Source organism: Pseudophryne corroboree, chromosome 5, assembly GCF_028390025.1.
Source record: "Pseudophryne corroboree isolate aPseCor3 chromosome 5, aPseCor3.hap2, whole genome shotgun sequence".
In the NCBI taxonomy this organism is placed as follows: Eukaryota; Metazoa; Chordata; class Amphibia; order Anura; family Myobatrachidae; genus Pseudophryne; species Pseudophryne corroboree.
This window is the reverse complement of record NC_086448.1, coordinates 758,826,675-758,842,871: the sequence shown is the minus strand read 5'-3', so window position 1 is coordinate 758,842,871 and position 16,197 is coordinate 758,826,675. Positions and strand designations below refer to the sequence as shown.

Below are 16,197 nucleotides of genomic sequence, written 5' to 3'. Positions count from 1 at the left end.
TTAAAGAGTCGAAAACTGCTGTCTTTTCGACAGACGGCACTTTTCGACTTCAATTGAATATACCCCATAAAGTGCATGCCTTGTGGGGAATGGGCATGACAAGATTGATCCCAGAGAAAGCCCATGCTATGATGTCCCCTTCACGCATGATAGATAGATAGATAGATAGATAGATAGATAGATAGATAGATAGATAGATAGATAGATAGATAGAATACACACTTGAACTTGAGAGCTTGTTGTTATTCAGTTACAATACCCTTTATTAAATAACACATTTCAATATGTCATACCCTGGATTCAAACCTATAACCTGTTGAATTCTAATCAAACACCCTACTCATTCAGCTATTTGATCCTGCATAAAAATTATGAACACTATGTGAAGCTACTGGTAATTTGTAAAAAAAAAAAAAAAAATGATCAGCATTACAATTGAGCAGATCTGTGTAGTGTGCAGCCACACTACGTAAATCGGCTCAGCTGCAATGCTGATCATTTTTTCACAAAGTACAAGGTAAGCTTCAAATAAATTCTCTATCTTAGAATTATTTACCTTTTTATGCAAGGGCAGATAGCTCAATGAATAGATTTTCTGACTGCAAAGCCACAGGTAATGGGTTCGAATACCAGGTATGTCAGCATCTTCCCATCTTCACCCTTCCCCCAGACCAAAAATAAGTCCCCCTCACCCCCCCCCCCCCCCCCACCGACAAACCCTAACCTTCCCCGGTGGTGCATAACCCAAACCCCCCCCACCCCCCCTCCTGCTGCCTAACCCTCCCCGCAACTTACCCCTAACCTTGTCGGTGGTGCCTAGACCTATCACTTGGGGTGATTCAATTAGCAGCTACACTTTGATATGCTGTTTCGACTAGCACATTGCACCTAGCAACATCACTAGTTTCTCCTTGCACCACACAGAGATGCAGGTAAGTTAGTGATCTTGAGCTAACTCAATTAGTGTAAATGTGCGCAACTGAACAGCCCTAAATATTTGCCAGCATGCCATCACTAAATGAATGACCCACCTTGATTTGAATGCACTTAAATCAGTCGTGTAAAATTTTGCAGATTTCACAGAAGGAATTTGTTATAAAGTGTCCCCAGCCCTAACTTATCCACAACACACCACCATCCCAGTCGTACCTCATCCATGCCACACTACCTTGTCAATCGCCATTGTTTGAGCTCTACTCCCTCCATAACACAAAATTTAGCATACTTCAATGGCGGAATTAGTCTGAGAGTGCTCCCAGTCCTACCTTATTCCACACCACACAGCAATAGCAGCCCTACCTCATCCACACCACATAGTCATTGCATCCCTACCTCTCCACACGACACATTCATCACAGCCCTACCTCATCCACACCACACACTGATTGCAGCTCTACCTCATCCACACCACACATTGATTGCAGCCCTACCTCATCCACACCACACATTGATTGCAACCCTACCTCATCCACACCACGCAGTGATTGCAGCCCTACCTTGTCAACAACACACCATTTTCCTAGCTCTACATCAGTAACACCATACCGCTGTCCCAGACCTACATCATTCCTAACACACTGTCGTCTCAGCCATATATCATCCACAACACACTGCCGTCCTACCTTATCAACACCACACCGCCATCCCTGCACTATCTTGTCAACACTACACCATTGCTCAGCTAAATCCCATCAACACCACACCGCCATCCCAGGCTTACTTTGTCAACAGCACGCTGTTGTCCCAGATTAACTCCAACCATACCACACTGCCATCTCAGCACTACCTCATCCACAACAAACCGCCGTCTCCATCCTACCTCAGCCACACAGCCACCCTAGGCCTACCTTGTCAACACTTCATCATTGTCCCAGCTCTACTCTACCTCATCCACAGCAAACAACTGTTGCAGCTCTACTTCAGCCACCTACTCTACTATCTCAGCACCACATCATCCACAATATGTCACTGTCCCAGCCCTACCTCATACACACCTCATCTGTACCATAAGGTTGACCCAACTCTATCCCATCCACACTGCCATCCCAGTCCTACCTCATCCACACCATACTGTTGTCCCAGCTCTATCCCATCCACACCGCTGTCCAGCTCTACCCCACACAACTTGCTGGAAGAATTGTGGCCACCGGGGACTCTCTACCATATCTGAGGATATACATTTTAACCAGCAGGTTGTCAGAGCTGATGATTATAAAACCTAGATTGCCACCATCCATTGAACCTTACACTTAGAAAATGTTAACTGCATATGCTTGACGGCACTACCGGGACCTTGTTGAGATCATACAACAAAGATATAACAAATGTGTTTTTTTCTGACATGTAACTTACTTTGCCAGTTCAAGATACTTTATATTCTAGATACTTTATTTTAGAGTCTAGAAACTTTATATTCTAGATACTTTAGTATAAGCTTAAGGATTTACTGTTCAATAGGCTTTAAAATGCTATCTCATCATATACCTATACCCATCACTCCCCCCTTCCCCTGCCCGCTAGAATATAAAGAAAAAACATATATATAAACAATATTGCTTGTGAACTTGCTGTGCAGAAACAGAAAATAAAAATAGGTTGATAGAGACCATATGATACATTTATACACATCTCCACCGGACCCTCCCTCACACCACAGTAATGTAGTTTCAGAACACTACAGAGCTCAGTTCTCGTAAAAAGAAGAAAAGATACTGCAGGACCCAGTGGGCCAAAATACTAAGATTCTGTGCCTAAGAAGATTCTCCATCAAATGACGGGTGTGAGTGAACCTGCACCTTTCTCAGATGAGCTACAGATGGACTACACCTAAGCCATATTTGAGTGCTACAATAGAAGAAGCAAATATGGAAACCCACCTAAAAGACCTGATATCAGATGGTATCTTTGACCTGTTTCACTCTGGACATGCCTGTTTTCTAATGCAAGCAAAGGATATTTTTCCTAACATTTATTTAATTGTAGGAGTTTGTAGTGGTGAGCTGGCCTGAAGAGATTCACAGTGATGAATGAGGTGGAGATGTACAATGCAGTGCAGAACTGTCGCTATGTGGATAAGGTGGTGAGGAATGCACCATAGACAACTCAGCCGAGAATTCATCGAGCAGCACAATATTGACTTTGTAGCACAGTCCTTACTCCTCTGCAGGAAATTATGTTTACAAGCACATAAAGAAAAAAACCCAGGGATGTTCGCACTTACCCAAGAAGGAATCTCTATGTCTGATATCATTGCAAGGATCGTACAAGATTATGATGTCTATGCATGTCGCAATTTACAGTGTGGATGTACAGAGAAAGCGCTTAATGTCAGCTTCATCAATGAGAAGAAGTGCAACCTGCAGGAAGGTGTAGATAAGGTGAAAAAGAAGCTAAAAGATGTGGAGGTGAAATCAGAGGATGTTGAAGAGAAACGTATTGATCTAATCCAAAAGTGGGAAGAGAAGTCAACAGAATTCATTGGAAATTTCCGGAGATGTTTGGCATAGAGGGAGCTTTGAAACACATGCTCAAGGAGGGAAAGGAAAGAATGCTTCAGGCCATCAGTCCCAAAGTCCTAGCAGTATCCCAGATCTTGAGCGCTCTGCATTACCATCATTCCGCTGGCCCTTCTTTGCCAAATCCTCAACACCCTCATCACCTGGCAGATGTTCTTGACCCATGGCTGCTGTCTATGACATCAGTGAAGATGACGACGAAGAAAAGGAGGACTAAGGAGATATAATTTTACTCCTCTTCAGTCCTTCAAGCCAAACTGCTAATTCCATGGCCTCAAACCTCCAGGAAAGCAGCCACATAGAATGGAAAGAACACTCGTTCTGAGCTCCATGCAAATGGGTTCTGGATCTGAAGGTGTTCCACAGACAGCGTGTGGTGGTGCATAAGATGCTTGCTTTTTCCTTACATTTGATTTAACCATCATATTTTTGGAGTTTTTTTCTTTTTTTAATGAAACCAGTCTCTCGTTTTAATGAACTGTGTCCAGAATATATTTCTTTGTCATTAATTTATTTTCTATTTTACTGGGAGTTTTAACAGCATGGATTATTGCCTCCTAATGATTCTCATGACTCAGGGGGAGGGTCTGTGTGTCTCATAATACTGGAGGCATTAATGCAATGTACTTATCTGTGGGCGTAGTGACCAGTGAAATGTATTGCATTCAGCATTAACACCATAGAATTTGGCAATTTTTCATTAAAAGTGCCTGCTGACAATCTCTTCTTCTAATTTTATATGTTATCTTGCTTGTACAGAACTTTGACATACAGTATATGTTATAATGGCTTTTACTAAACTAAATCGGGCGTGTGGTGTGAAAATATAAAATACAGAATATTTTCTGGATTTAATATGTCATCCACATACTAATAAAATAAAAAATAATTATATATATTTAGGCAGGTATCCAAATACCCACGGTCATTTACTGCGGGTAATTATTTTGCTGGGGGCTATCCTATTGTCTTATTGAATGGGTGGAGCAAGCAGCGACCTATCTGGGATTTTGTTTCACCTGCCACAGGCAGGCGAAACAAAATCCCCAATAAGCACAGGCTTTTTATCTGCAAAACATCGTGAAAAATCAGGAAAACCGTCTGGTTTTCACGCTCAATGTTATTTCGCCCCTAATTGGGTACTCCCCGTATTGTTACAAAATGTTCTGTATTATTTTATATGCAAACATTTCCTCAAATTTTTTTCAAATTTAAACAGAAAAAAAAAAAAAAGTAATAACCTGTAATTAGTTGCCATGGCTTATTGCATAACTGCAGTATGTTAACAACTGGCTGTCAAAGGGAATTTGAGAAAATACAAAAAAAAAACCCAGATCTTTGTAAATAGAGTAAGGAGAGCACGGCTTGCAGTTCCTACAGTATGGCAGATTCCGTTTAATTATACATTATGTATTCCTGTTATGTTACTTAATAAAAAAACATTCAGGAACACTGGGAATATACAAGCACTAAAATAAGTGCATGATCTCATTTGGTAATGTATAAAAGTATAATAAAACAGCAGCCTGACTGCACATGCAACCTCCTACCGGTTGCAGGGAATTACATGCACAAGACTGTATGCATGTGTCAAGGAGAGAAAGTGACAATGAAAAGGGTGAGCGTTACTCTAGATTTTATTTTTCAGACTCAAGAAATTTGATCAATAATTTGACAGAAAAGTATGATGTCATAATTATATTAGTGGAATTGTTTTTAATGTGAATAAAAATATACATGCAAGCCATGATGACTTTCACATGGGTCCTATATTTATTTTATAAATGCTGACTCTAACAAGATTATCTGTAGGGTTCAATTAAGAGAACAGACCATGAGGGTGGTGGCATTACTGGGGGCAGATCTGTGGTGATGTTCCCTTGACCAGCCCTCTTTATAAGGCGACTGAGCACAGGATGTGGGAAAGTGGCTCATCCTCTGGTCTCCCCACCCATATAAAAATGTATAAACTGTGAGTCTCCTGGCAGAGTGAGCATGTACAATGTCCACTCTGCCATTCATCTGTATGACCAAATTAGTAATATGTATACCTACATTTCCTCCATCTGTACTACACTGACTGCTCTTCATGTGACTCCACAGTGCCCAATAGAAACATAGAATTTGACGGCAGATAAGAACCACTTGGCCCATCTAGTATGCCCCATTTTTTACCATATTTTTTTTATCTCAAACCTTATTTGATCCTTATTTCTTTGTAAGGATATTCTTAAGTCTATCCCATGCATGTTTAAATTGCTCTACTGTCTTAGCCTCTACCACCTCTGATGGGTGGCTATTCCACTTGTCCACTACCCTTTCTGTGAAGTATTTTTTCCTCAGATTTCCTCTGAACATACCTCCCCCCCTCCAGTCTCAGTGCATGAACTCGTGTCCTTTTGCTTCCCTTCATTTGAAGAATGTTTCCTTCCTGGACTTTGTTAAAACCCTTGGTATATTTGAAAGTTTCTATCATGTCCCCCCTTTCCGGGATCGGTATGAAATACCTCCAATCAAAATGCAGACGTTCAAAATCCCGACACCAATTGACCGATGGTCAAAGTCCCGACAAGGTCAAAATACCGACATGGACAAAATACTGACATTTAAAATACAGACAAGGTCAAAATACTGACATGTAAAATGGCGACAGGTCAAAATAACGACATGCGTTTTTTGTTGTTTTTTGTGTGTGTATGTTGACATAAGTCAACATGGACACCATATAAAGTGTACCGCGTCCGCTCGCCATGCTTCGGGCATGGTGCATCGCTGCGCTTGGCACACTATTATATTCCCCCTCCAGGTCCACTGAAATGGTAAAGTATGAACAAGTCGGTTTCAATGAAAAAAATCATAAAAAACTCATGTCGGTATTTTGACCTTGTCTGTATTTTAAATGTCGGTATTTTGTCCATGTCGGGATTTTGACCTTGTCAGGATTTTGACCATCGGTCAATTGGTGTCGGGATTTTGACCATCGGTCAATTGGTGTCGGGATTTTGAACGTCGGGATTTTGATTGGAGGTAAACTGACTGCATCCCCCCTTTCCCTTCTCTGCTCCAAACTATACATATTGAGATGTTTTAGTCTTTCTGGGTATGTTTTGTGCTGTAGGCCATGCACCATTTTAGTTGCCCTTCTTTGTACAGTCTCTAATGTATTTATATCCTTTTGAAGATATGGCCTCCATAATTGAACACAGTATTCTAGATGAGGCCGTACCAATGACCTATAGAGTGACATCATTACTTCTTTCTTTCTGCAGCTGATTCCTCTCCCAATGCAACTAAATATCTTCCACTACTCCCTCTTATCCAACCTCTCATCCCCAGAGATGGATTAAGGGGGGTGCCAAGGGGACACAGTACCCCAGGCCCCCCTTATACCGGGGGCCCCCTGCCTGCCATCAAGCACTGGATGTTTACATGATTTTTTGTTTTTGTTTTATAAAGTTCTGCCGTTGGTGGCAGTGGTGCAGAACCCCCCTCCCCCCCAACCCTCTCCCGCACGGATCAAATTTGTTTTCCAGAGATGGAGACAGTCCTGTCTCCATCTCTGCACTGGCCGGTCACACCTGCAGTCACAATCAGAGCCGCCGGGTAAACACGCACGGCTGCTCCTCACAGAGCGCTCTGATCAGCAGAGCTCTCTGCAGCGCTGGATACATTGCAGGCAGCAGAGGGAGCTACTGAGTATGTGCAGCAGGGGCACCGCTCATATGGACTCCGGCAGTGACATTCTCCTCCAGCTCCGCTTCTCTCCTGGAATGGTTAGTGCTTAATGGTGTGGGTGTGTGTTTGTGTGTGTGTGTGTTTACTTTGTATGTATGTATGTATGTATGTATGTATGTATGTATGTTACAGTATGTATGTATGCTACAGTATGTATGTATGTATGTATGTATGTTGTGTGTTAGTATGCTACAGTATGTATGTATGTAAGTATGCTACAGTATGTATGTTGTGTGTTCGTATGCTACAGTATGTATGTATGTATGTATGTATGTTGTGTATAAGTATGCTACAGTATGTATGTTGTGTGTTAGTATGCTACAGTATGTATGTATGTATGTATGTTGTGTGTTAGTATGCTACAGTATGTATGTATGTTTGTACAGTATGTGTATGTATTCTATGTGTTGTGTATATGTACAGTATGTATGGTGTGTGTATGCTGTGTGTGTTGTGTGTATGTACGCTGTGTGTATGTTGTGTGTTTGTAGGTATGCTGTGCGTGTATTAGGTTTTCGTCTTGAAGTAGGGCTGGCAGAAAATTAATTTTGTGACAGGCAGTTTATACAGACCTGTACTATTGTAACCAGCAGCTTGCGTGCCCTTAGATGCTAGAAGAAGCATTCCCCAGCATCATACTGTACCACCTACCATGTGACAGTGTAATATTGTTTTTGTTTTTCTACATTGGATAAATGTGATTTCTATATTTTGTTCAGTAATATTCACTGTACTGCCTCTAACAGCTTATATATATATATATATATATATATAGAAACCCCCCCTATATACACTATATATAGCACTTAGGGGGCCCCATTGTATTAAGTACACCGGGCCCCGTGGAGCCTTAATCCAGCCCTGCTCATCCCTTCACTATTTGTTCCTCTGGGTGGTCTTCTGTATGCCGGCGGTCGGGCTCCCGGCGCTCAGTATACCGGCGCCGGGAGCACGACCGCCGGCATACCGACACTTATTTTCCCTCGTGGGGGTCCACGACCCCCATAGAGGGAGAATAAAATAGTGTGGATGCCCGTAGCGTGGCAAGCGCAGCGAGCCCGCAAGGGGCTCTTTTGCGCTCGCCACACTGTCGGTAAGCCGGCGGTCGGGCTCCCGGCGCCGGTATGCTGGTCGCCGGGAGCCCGACCGCCGGCCAGCCGTAGTGATCCCGTTCCTCTTATTCCCTTACTTCAACAAAACCTCTCTCCACTTCAGCACACATTGCTTTGGCCTTAACTATTTAGTAGCCTCCTCCTCTGCTAAATACCTGGACCACTAAGTTCAATGTGCCTACAGCTTTTATCATGTCTCATCAACCACTCCCCCTAGAATGTAATCTTTCATGGGAAGGGCCCTCTAACATACAGTACGTATCATTAACGTCCACTCTCTGTCCTCTTTCTTCCGGACATGAGTTCTGTTAATTGCATCTGTGCATTTATTATTCTGCTAATCTGTGCCCATACAGTATATGCGCGCTGTCCTGTGCTGTCTTTATTTATATGATTTGTAGGGCTCTTTCTAGACAATTTGGCTCACAGGGAGAACACAATAGATATTGTAAAAATAAAATATTTGGTAAAAATATATAAATCTAAAACACATTGTTAAAAAGGGTGTGTGGCCATGCTGTAGGGGGTATGACCTCAATGCAATGGGCCTGGTCTTATAAGAAAAGATTACCTTACACTGACACTATAGTGCCCCTTCCAGCATATTATGACCCACACAGTAATGCTTCTTGGACCATATTATACCCCACACAGTAATGCTTCTTGGACCATATTATACCCCACACAGTAATGCTTCTTGGACCATATTATACCCCACACAGTAATGCCCTTTGCACCATATTATGTCTCACGCAGAAATGCCTCTGACATCATATTGTGCCCTACACAGACAGTAATGTCATAGCACCATATTATGTCACGTAGACAGTAATATCCCCATGCACCATATTAAACCCCAAACAGTACTGCACCTTGCACCATTTTTATGTCCCACACACTAATGCCTATTAGAACTATGCCACACTACCTGCTTGTTACCAGGGGTTCTATGATGCTGTCACCACTTATGACGCAGTCCTGGCACTGTTGTGATGCTAGTGCCTGCCAGTGCCTCCTTTACCATTTAGTAAATGTCCCTCCCAAAATGGCGACGCCTCCTCTAGAAACCTTCAGAAGTATCTCCTCTGAGGTGTGGCCATTTTGGGTGGGGCATTTTAACAGTATTCCATGCGGACGGCCAGACCACATGGAATACAGTCCAGTGAAGCAGATGTTGTGGTACTACTCTGTAAGGTTGAGGGGGGACCACTCTGTAAGAGCTGCTCTGCATAGCAGAGCGGTGGTGAATGGATGATGCCGGAGTGTTGGGCAAGCCCCCTGCATGACAAGAAACATCAGGCACTGGAGGTGTGGTCCTAATGACCCAAGAGTACGCAAAGTCTGTGGGCGCAAAGTACCACGCTTGGGTTTTGTAAAGTTAGGAGGTAAGCATATACATGCACACTGCATGCAAAGGGAACCTCCTCAATAGAAGACAGGTGTACTTAATAATGCGAGCACTGAGTGTACATACACACAGGTTTTTTAATAGTCTCCAATGACTATTGTGTTATATATGGGTGGTCTTCAGTTTGCCGGCTGTCGGGATCCAGACGCACAGTATACCAGTGCCGGAATCTCGACAGCCGGCATACAGACACTTTATCTTGGGGGTCCATGACACGCCTGGAGGGAGAATAAAGCGCGTGGCGCGCCACCGTATCCGCAGCGAGCCTGCAAGGGGCTCATCTGTGCTCACCACGCTGTCGGTATGCCGGCGGTCGGGATTCCGGCGCCGGTATGCTGGTCGCCAGGAGCCCGGCCGCCGCCATACAATACTACACCCGTTATATACAGTACAGTCAATAAAATACTACTCTCATTATGCTCAGTACATGGCAGATTGGGCTTAGACTGGATCTTGGAACTGTATATGACATATTTGATGACTACCACCTCCCTCCCCTTACTTTGAGTCACTGATCCACTTATATCTCTCTCCAAAGCTTGATACTTCTCCCCTTAAGAGTTATATAGTGGAAGGAGCACAGCCCACAGCAGCACAGCGTATATCAGGAGATAAATTATGTGTTAGTGAGGACAGAGCAGCACAAGACAGGGGCAGTGACATTATCTGAGGAGGGGAATGGAGGCAGTAAGAAGTCACAAAGTGAAACTTATATTATGAAAGGAGGATGGCAACCCAGCAGCACAGAGTATATCAGGAGATGAGTAATGTGAACAGGGGCACGGGGCGTACTACGATGTGAAGAGAGAAATGAAAGCACGCAGAAAGGAATAAATTTAAAGTTCCGATAGGGGATGGGACACTGAAGCATAGCCTAAACATTCCCATTGGCCAGCATTTTGTAGATAGACAGCTCGACTCTGAAGGCAGGTTGGACTCTCAACGTAGAGAGTTAATCACAAAATTGGTTTCTCTATTCTTCACTGTTTCCCTGCTGTATTGCCTGGGATAAAGAAATAAACCCAGTGCCCTCTATATGCTCTGTGGTCTCTCCAGGGCTGGTCCCCCCAGACTGTACCAGCAGGCTAGGAGAAGAGCACAGAGGAAGCCTGGGAACAAACACATACAGTGACAGATCAGCAACCTGCCTTCCAAGTTGAAATTGCAATATACTAACTTCTAGGACAAATTTCTTTATATGTCACAGCTATACCGCTGTAGAGTCTGGAGAAAGCCATACTGGGGCAATACATAGGATACAGTTTACTTAGCAAGTTGGCTTTAGCGCACAAGGCCTATGTAAAATAACAGAAACATATCAGAGGACCTAAATACAAGTCCTCTTTAAGAAAACACATTACTTGTTGAGGTTAGAATGCCTCTAAAAATACATTTGTTGCTTTGCAAAACTGATTTTGAGAACAAATACCAGACTGTTACCGTAGATATGGAAAATAAGGTCGGAAACAAAACATTTTGAAATATAATTAAACCAAAATTATTTTCATTGATCCAGTTTAATCTCATGGTGGAACATGGAAATGTGTTCCATACACTGCACACTGTGTGTTTCCATGACATCATGCCACCGCATGAGATGCAAGAATTAATTTCACGTGTCGGGAGCAGCACAGTACCCGGCATCTAGTCCTGAACTTGACTCCTTCCACCGCCTACTGAGTAGGGAGGATGTCGATGAGGGGTGCGTGACAGTACTGCTGATGGGGCTAGCACAATCGATATATCAATTTATTTACATTCTTTAGGTATCTTCCCTTGCCCTTAGGAAAAGGAAATTCTAATGGGGATTTTTTTTTTTTTTTTACTTTGAAATGTTTGAAAGATCTTAAGATCGGAGATATTCAACAATTCTTGAAAGAAATAATTCAGGAAAAAAAAAGTAAAATATTATCCTATAACATCTCATGACAGATATCCATATGTACTAGAAGAGAGAGGAAAAATCACCTTGAATGATTTAAAACTTGTACCATAATTGTCTCAATAAGGCAGAGTTCCGGCATGAAGGGACGGCGTCAGCTACATTAAAGAATTGAAAATATCAGGATTATGTGAACATTTGGTTGGCATTATTCCCAGTGCACAAACCACTATAAAAATAAACTTTTTATAAAAGGATTTAGCCTATCGTAACAAGGGGAAATTTCTTCCTTTATAGAGAAGATTGAGTTGCCCGATTCAAAATCAGATGAAATGTTTAAAGCTGCTACTTGCTTATCGTCCATCCATCGACCTAGAACCTCTTCATCGCCCGCGTCTGTTCAGAAGTCTTAACTAAAAAGACAACATTGCCTCGTTACAGTCGTATTTCAAAGGCAAACGGGCGCGAGGGCTGACTTCTGGGTGTGAAAGGAAACAAATTTTCTCATATGTGATTTTAATAGTCAAGATTTTCTTTGATCTCCTTGGTACGGAGAATAAAAGGGACACTGGGAAAAATCTGGGCTCCTTATACAGGATGTTGAGATAGGATCGGTAATTGGAAACATAATAATGTCACCTGGCAGTTAAGTGGTCACAGAAAGTGTGGATTTCCACGTTTACACACCAAAGAATGTGAATTGACTCATATACTGTTACAAGAAAATGTAATATACAAAATGGCAATCAGGAAAAAGGTCTATGCAGACACACCTGTTATAGGTTTAACCAAATAACTACAGTATGATACACTGTAAGCTCTATGGGTTAGAGACTTCTCACCGGGTACATCTGGCTATTTGGCAAACACTTCAACCTCTTTTCTTTTAAAAAGGTGGTGCAGGTTCATACATATAACGCACACAGGGGGATATTTATCAAAGCTTGGCACGGAATTTGAATTCAGACAGAATTAAAGTACCAGCCAATCAGCTCCTAACTGACATGATACAGGCTGTGTTTGAAAAATGACAGTTAGGAGCCGATTGGTTGGTACTGTATCTCCATCCACTTTCTCTCCATCCAAAGCTTATTAAACAGACCCCAAAGTAAAAACCAATCAACTCCCAACTGTCACCTCACAGTATGTGTTTGAAAAATGTCAGGAGCTGATTGGTTGGCACCCCATCCAACGCCAAGCTTTGACAAATAACCCCCTCACAATCTACTGCCCTGTAATGGAGCTTTATCATTTTAGTTGGCACCTGCAGCTTTCCTGATTTGGTTATTGAAAAGTAACATATAATATATGAGTGTTGTGAAAACATGTATAAACAGATGTGCAAAATTCCTATCTTTGCCCTATCTCTGCAGTTCTCAACCAGGAGTACGGCTTGCTGTGGTATTCAGGGGCACTCAAGAACAGATCAGTGTTGGGTGTGGAGTGGGGAACAGGATTTGCCAGACTTGCTTCCATGATGCTCCTTGAGAAGCAGCTCAGTTACCCAACGAGCCTCACTAGTATAGTGGCCGACTTAATCTGCTGTCAGTCTGTGCGTAGAGGAGCAGAGAGGCTCCACGCCACTCCAAGGAATAGACATAAGAAATGGGCAAGAAAAAATAAGAAGTTAAGAGCACCCTCAGGGAAGTGAAGTGAAGTACAGTAGTGAAGCTCTAGAGAAAAAGGGGTGGAGGGGAGTGTGGTGGTGAAGGATAGGGGATGGGTGTCATCACAAGAGGAATTTTCACACATCAGCAGGGCATTATCAAAGTGTTCCTCTCAAAATCATAGTGAAATATAGCCAGAACATTTGTTTGTATTAATATACTTGATAGGTGTTTTTTGAGACCTCTGTCATGAGGGAGCTCTTTGGTTATAAAGAGACATTATGGGGCTTGGAGGACATATATAACGTCATGAGCGGGTTCTGGGCTGATGGCATATGGTGTGCATATGGTGTGCTCCGAGGCAAATAAAGGGGTAAAATGGGCCATGATGGAGGCTTTGAGGCATGCAAGGGGCTCTGAAGCATATAAAAAGGTATAAAGTGGTTAGATAGTTGTCTGAAATCTAGCAAATAAATAGGTTGTAATGCTACTGTGGTTTTGGCCACTTGCCCTGGTCACACTTCCTATCAGGAATCTGAAAATTAAAAGGTAGTAACCCTACATACATCTAGCACAACATGTTCACATGTTCCAATATAACCACTGCATCATACAGCAATCTGTCACAGGATCTTCTTATGTACCTCCCACCTGTCCTGGTTATGGCAAAAAAGACCCAACAGGTGGACCTAAAAAGGGGAGAGATTTTGACCAAAAATGGCCATTTCTGGGCAAATAGGAGATGAGTTTAGAGGAATCGTTGTCCAAAACTGCTTCTCATTCATTATAAAGAATCATATACAGATGTGTCCTCTTACATCCTTGCTGCAGTCACACTAAACAGCCCTTGAAGTCACGCCATATCGTGGCGGGACTAAGTAGCGCTGAGCATCTTCTTTTGCATTTTTTCAGTGAAAATGCGTCTTAGTCGCAAAGTAATAGGACACACGAGCAGCTTCTGCTGATTAAAATGATATGCAGCATGCCTATGTTCTGTGTGTAATTACGGCTCTATCTGCATCTGAAATGCCACGTTACAGCGTAGACTGTAGCATAGCATTTTGTATGCAGTCGCAGTCACACACAGAATATAGGCATGCTGCATATCATTTTAATCAGCAGAAGCTGTAACTAAGAAGCAATTTGGCGGAAAAAAAACACAAAAAAGAAGCTTGGTGCTACCGAGTCACACTGCACTCATGCGTTATTTGTAACGTGACTTGTAGCGCACGGAGCAAAGATGTAAGAGGACACATCTGTACCACTTATCGTGAAATATAAAGACAACCGCAATCACTGTGGATATTTGTGACTGTACTAAATTACTCCACCTGCAGCTGGGGCTTGTACATGGCCACACTACTACATGTCACAGTGTGAGGATGGGGGCCTCACTGAATATTGCTGCCCCAGGTCGGTGCCTAGTTTGCTTGGCTACAAAATAAATAGAGCCCTGGTAGCTGCAAGCATAACGTAACAAATAGCTAAAAGTAACACACACAACCATTCTACTTTTACTGTAAGTTGTACAACTCCTGATGTAGGCGATAAGACAATATCTGAAGTCACCAATTAATTCAGTGCCTTCCATAGAAAAGCATTCAGCCTGAGGTCAGGTAGCGATAAATGTTCACAGAACTTATCCTGACATGCGATGGTTCTATAATGAACAGTATGGGCACTGAATATACAGCGTGCACTATTCATCAAACATCGCCTACTATACTTCCAGTGCACTACAGCAATCTTGCAAGTGACAGCCATGTGGAGCTTCAGGGGCAATTGCATTACATGTTTTTCATTTACTGTACATAATGTATTTCCATTTCCCTCTTTGATGCAGCTAAACTTCCCCTCCAGACTCCGATTGGCAAACATTTTGATTAATTCCATTGATTCGCGATTCCATCTTCTTCCACTTATCTGCTTAATTTAGATCAGAAACCAGTAGCATGACCACTACTTCAATTACCATTTCTCACATTACGTTTCCCGCTGGATAATGTACACAGATTCATTTATCCTGTGCTTTGTATTCCGGGCTCTTAAAACGACTTATTCAAACTAAGTTACTTTTTCAATAAGTGGCTGAATTTCCCTCTCTCATTGGGATCGTGTTGGTCACATCTGAAACTTTCTATAGCCTCATACAGGTAGGAGCTTTCCTTTGTGCTCATTATACGTACGGTCTGAGCTGCATCTATCGCATGGTGAACACAGCTCAACCAGCACTGCAAACAGTGGCAGCAATACACACATCATCCAGAAGAGAGAATGTCGTGGGAACGGCGATTACTGTATTGTCTTGCATCAATGCTCCATCCAGCGACTGCTCATATGTATTGTCACCACATTCTACATAGGGTACACAAGCTTTAAATAAGACGATCCACAGGTGATTCTGAAAAAAAGCAGTGCCCCCCCCCCCGCTCCCATTAGGGATTAGTTTGCTAAAAGCAGAGGAAGGGGGGGAGCGGGCGCAGGTAAATTGTCCCGAAGTTGACCTCGCCTTTAGAGAAAGCTTAAGGTCACAATACCTTAAGGTCACAGTAATACTTTACAATATAAAAAAAGATGAAACTCAGAAATAAAATAAACATGTCCTTTTTTGGTTTCTAAATATGAATCTTATCAACCTGGTATCCACAGCTGTTCCTAATTGCAACACATAGTATATATGACAAAAAGTAAGAAAGTCAAAGCAAAACATGGGGTAAGAAATCCTGGCCTGAGATGAACCTACAAATGCTAAAGATTAGTCTGTTCCCGACACCTACCACCACTTTTAATGGATGCAACGTGCATGTAAATGTGTATGACATAGTACCCACGGGGGTTATCGGGTCATTTACCTTGCGTATATACGGATTGTCTGGATTAAATAATTTTTAAATCATACTTATTTTATTTAGGTGGAGGGTGTTGAGAGAGGGGGGGT

At 42.5% G+C, this 16,197-nt stretch overlaps 1 protein-coding gene and 1 pseudogene across 5 annotated transcripts in view; one reads left to right on the top strand and one right to left on the bottom strand.

Moving 5' to 3' along the window:
- VPS13B (vacuolar protein sorting 13 homolog B) overlaps positions 1–16,197 on the bottom strand; it is a 1,616,194-nt gene that overhangs the window by 790,309 nt on the left and 809,688 nt on the right. The window lies entirely within an intron of this gene.
- Positions 2,745–3,732, top strand: LOC134928714 (choline-phosphate cytidylyltransferase A-like; annotated as a pseudogene).